This window comes from Patagioenas fasciata, chromosome 2 (assembly GCF_037038585.1).
Source record: "Patagioenas fasciata isolate bPatFas1 chromosome 2, bPatFas1.hap1, whole genome shotgun sequence".
Lineage (NCBI taxonomy): Eukaryota > Metazoa > Chordata > Aves > Columbiformes > Columbidae > Patagioenas > Patagioenas fasciata.
The window spans coordinates 161,589,157-161,593,888 of NC_092521.1; the positions used below are offsets into that span (position 1 = coordinate 161,589,157).

Here is a 4,732-nt window from a genome sequence, read left to right on the forward strand (position 1 = left end):
GAGGAATGAAGATGATGGAGTGGAGCATCTCCCGTGTGAGGAAAGGCTGAGGGAGCTGGGGCTCTGGAGCTTGAAGAAGAGGAGACTGAGGGGTGACCTCATTAATGTTGATAAATATGTAAAGGGTGAGTGTCAGGAGGATGGACCCAGGCTCTTCTCGGTGACAACCAATGATAAAACAAGGGGCAATGTGTGCAAACTGGAACACAGGAGATTCCACTTAAATATGAGAAGAAACTTCTTCAGGGTGAGGGTGCCAGAGCCTGGACCAGGCTGCCCAGGGAGGTTGTGGAGTCTCCTTCTCTGCAGACATTCAAACCCGCCTGGACACCTTCCTGTGTAACCTCAGCTGGGTGTTCCTGCTCCGGCGGGGGGATTGGACTGGATGAGCTTTCAAGGTCCCTTCCAACCCCTGACATTCTGTGATTCTGTGATTCACTGCAAAACAAACAGTTTATTCAGAAACACAGTCCATAGGATAGATCTGTCAGCTAAGGCAGGCATATGTTCACATCTGCAACTTTAGTTTGTACTGTCAGCTAGCATGATGGTACATGCAACAGCACTGTCAGAGATCTGCTTATTTAGCCATCTGTGCGTACAATGAGGGTACATATGCAAGAAGCAGCACAGGTCTGACCGGCCTTGCATCCCTGCCTGTTTGGCATTCCCAAGTGAGGACACAAGAAATAATAACTTAGCTCATTTCAGCTCAAACTTATTGCATTTTCTTTGGTAGTTAGAGGAGCATAAATAAGCCACATAAGAAGTATAAACTACATAAGTATATACATGAGAAGTATATCTGATTAGAAGATGCACATTTTATTGTAATTTACAGTACTGCTTGATCGGGAAGCATTATTGTGAACAGTAAATAACATTTCAATCTTTATAACTGTCATCAACCAATAGGCCTGAGCCTTGATCTGTATACTGCCACTTCTTCTTTCATTGTACGTTTTCTAAATAATCTGCAAACTTTTCTATCAGTACATAATGGTGATTTTTTCCATCACTCAGAGAAGAGGTACAGTCTGTTGGGTTCATAACTAATATCTCAATTTGGATAGTGCTTGAATCACAGAATCACAGAATACTAGGGACTAGAAGGGACCTCTTTGCTGCCCAAGGTTTGTATCCACTTGTGGCTGCTTTGTCATCTTAGAAATCTGATGTTACCAAAAGCAACAGATTTACTTCCTTTTTCTGTAACAGATTTGCCTTCTCGAACAAAAATTTTGATCTAATGTATATTGATAGCATATTTCTCATGAGACTCAAGAACCTACTGGTTTGCATAAGTTTAAAGAATGAGAAAGACATCTTCTGTAAAGGTGCAGATATCTTCTGCAGAGGGCCATAAAGAGAGATCTCTATATGCAGTAACTGGAAAGATAAATGGACTGGCAAAGTTATATACTGGAGAGTCATCTGAAGCTGATAAGGTACAAGTGGCTAATTCCCAGAATTATCCACATTTTGTCATGTGCACTGAAAACTATGTCTGGCTTTGGGGCTTTTCAGGGGCTGTGCACCAAACCAACTGAAACTACTTACATAGAGCAGATGCTCATGTTAAAAAATTATGATCAGCATGAATTCACTTTGTGAGCCTCTATGGCATGGACAGCTGATGAATAACATGAGAACAAAAGCAAAACTCTAAAGGAGAGTCTGAAGTACCAACATTTGTTGAAACCCACCAGAAACACAAATGAAACATGATTTTTCGTATCTGAAGGCAGTGCATGGCAACAAAAGAAATAAAAGGGAGATGAAGGATAGGAAAAATCTCAAAAGAATAGAAAATTAGGTGAAAGATCCCAAGTGTCTCACAGTTCCTAATTTACAGAAGTTCTCTTTGCAGGCAAAAGAAGAACTAGAAAGGTTTATTTCACTGCAGAGTTGTTGACTATTATTTCTCACGATATAAGTACACAAGACTAGTCTGCACAAAGACCATAACACACTTAAATTGTGGAACTCATTGCTGCGATATATCATACAAGCCAGAAGAATAGATTAAAAAAACAAATTAGTCATAAGCCATATTAATGGGCAGCATGTCTACTGGTGGATATTAAACATAAAGGTTAATATGTGTTCAAGGTTAAAAGGTTAAATTCTTTGCTACTTTAGGGCCTCTTGTTATTTCCTGAAGTTTGGGCAGGTGACACTTCATTTTGCTCTCAGGCAGCAGCATTTCCAATAACCACAGCCCACAGCATCTTCATGGTGATGGAATGCAGTCGTGCATCACTTCCCACTCCTTTATCTCTGCCTTCCGTCCTTATGCCCTTGATCGAGAGATTTATTTTCTCTGACATTTTCGGTTCTGAAGTGGATCTCCTTCCTCACCATCGGGAAGCTCCTGGAGTTGCATCCTGAGTGTCCACCTGTCCAAGGTGCAAATGTGGGAAGAGCATGAATGCTTTTAAAAGAGCAGGTTATGAGCCCCAGCTCTGCTTCTCTGGCCAGCTGATTCCTCACTTGTTGCTTTGATTTTTGTGCCACCCTATTTCAGCTGGCACTGATTTGATCCCAAATGTTACACATTAAAACAGGAGTGTTATACAATTCCTGACAGACCCTTCTGCCTGCAGTCACTTCTGCTGCCCCCGTCCTGCCATTACCCAGACATGGAACTGACAGACAGTGCCTAAAATTCTTCTTAGTTTTGAACACTCCATTTTCAAGGAAAGTAATGAGAGACCGGAAAGCATAGGAAGCATTGTAGGAGATAACTGACATATTGCTGGTGAGCAAAATGTTTAATTTAAATACAAGGCACACACACTTTCCCCGACTGCCCTGTGCCTGGCTGTCGCTATTCCCAATCTGTTGCCTTTACTGCTAAGAGCTTGGAGGTAAAATGTAACGCATCACTTTGAACCTCACTGCCATAATAAAGAATTAAATCAAGGCTCTGACTCACATTTCACAGTCAATTTCAGAACGGCTGAAGTTTACGTTCTCAACCTTCCTCCTTGCGGAGGTATCCAAACTCAGCTTATAGCTACCCCTGAACTGCACAATTCACAGACCCTGGATTAATGAAGATCACCACCAGCTACAGTTTATATTAATGCCCTGGGCTTCAGTAGTCCTGACTTAATTGCCTGAAAACCTGAAAACATAGTCACATAGTTTGAAATTGCTGTGGAAAGTCCTGGTCCCATCCCTCCCCATGCCCTGGGCTGTGCCACCCCAGGAAGCCACTCTGAATGGAGCCTCATTTATTTGGCTGCATCAGCATTGTGCTTGATCAGGCTCCTCCAGCTCCCCTTGACTTGTTGGGAAGGATGATTTTGGGGCACAGCAGGCTGCTGGGGGAGAGAGCAGTGGAGAATTAGGCTATCTTAAACCAGCTGTTAAATTCCATTCTTTATCTGATAGTTTTACAGGCCAAAAGAGAGACCAAATACCCGTTTTTGTCTGAAGAGTTTGTTTTACCGGAGTTCGTATTTCAGGCAAGCTCCAAGTCTGGTGTGTCTATGGCTTGTGCATGTTATGGTCAAAAACCCAGAGAAAAAATTCTTTCTTTATTTTTGTTGTTGTTTATTGTCTGTGAGGAAACAATAAATTCCAGATGAGAATCAAAACCAAATCACTCAGAAAATCCTGTAGAGACTTCGTTTTGCTCAGCTTCAGAAGTGTAGTAAAAAAACAATAAAAAACCCCAACCAACAAACCCACAACCCCAAACTGTTGCCAGAAAAACAAACAGCACATATTAAGCCTTTTTATCACCGTGTCTAATGTTTTGCTAGCTGTGAAATCACATTTTCCAGGATGTACTGTGCCAATAAACTTCTGAAATATCCTGGTAGTGCTCAGTGGCCATCTAAAAGAGGAACTGTCCCAGACGCAGACAGCAGACAGAACTCAATTGCCTGGAGGACAGCACAAGACAAACAACTCCATCCAGGAGCATATAGGGACCAGATTCAAACAGCTGAACATCCTCCTGGTCACAACAATCCAATTACTAAACAGAGGGTTTGGGGGTTCTTGGAGGTGTACATTTATTTTCCTTCTACCTAAAATACATAGGAAATATTTAGTATTAACACTGATAATAACAACAACTAGCTGTTTTGTACATCTTTCATTGGCAAGCAACGAAACAATTTCCAAAAAGAAAGGTGAGCATTAATATCTCTGTTTACTATTGAGGAAAATGAGTCATGAGGAGGTGATGACACCTCTTCATGGGCGCCAAATAGGCCACCATCAAGAGAGGAAATCTGATCTCACCACCGAACATCTCATCTACTAGAACACATTTCTTTCACCCATGACATGCAAGTTACTTGCTTTAAAGATAGTTGTGATACAAAAGAAGAAAGACCGTGACTTACTCAAGTAACCATGAGAAGAAAGAGCAGAAACCAGACACAAACTCTGAAGTGTTGACAGAGTGTGTATTAGAGGTGGAAGGAAGAGAAGAAAGCCCCAGTCGTACCTGCATGTGCATAAGTGTCTCAGCCTGTTACCATGGGTCTCTGAACCATTTCTTGACACAAAATTCATCCGAAGTGCAATCCTGGAGTTCTTGCTGTTTCAGCATTTCCACTGATCTCAGTTTTCCATGGCAAGTATGTGGGGACCACTTGTTCTCCACAACTGTAGAGAACAGTTGTGTTTGAAACATATGCTAAGTTCTTAATGGTAAAAAAGGACCTTTCAATGGTTAGAAACAGCAACTGTCTATTAAATATGTTTATAA

The 4,732-nt window shown here is 41.6% G+C and overlaps 1 long non-coding RNA gene across 2 annotated transcripts; it reads right to left on the reverse strand.

Moving 5' to 3' along the window:
• Positions 1 to 828: 828 nt before the first annotated feature.
• LOC139827453 (uncharacterized) lies at positions 829 to 4,462 on the reverse strand. Of its 2 annotated transcripts, none has more exons than XR_011737994.1 (3): positions 4,365 to 4,462; positions 3,457 to 3,568; positions 829 to 2,399 (listed from the first exon to the last, which is right to left on the reverse strand). It is a non-coding gene; the product is annotated as an uncharacterized lncRNA (long non-coding RNA). The 2 variants fall into 2 exon arrangements; XR_011737995.1 differs by having other exon boundaries at positions 3,429 to 3,568.
• Between the last annotated feature and the right edge of the window lie 270 nt (positions 4,463 to 4,732).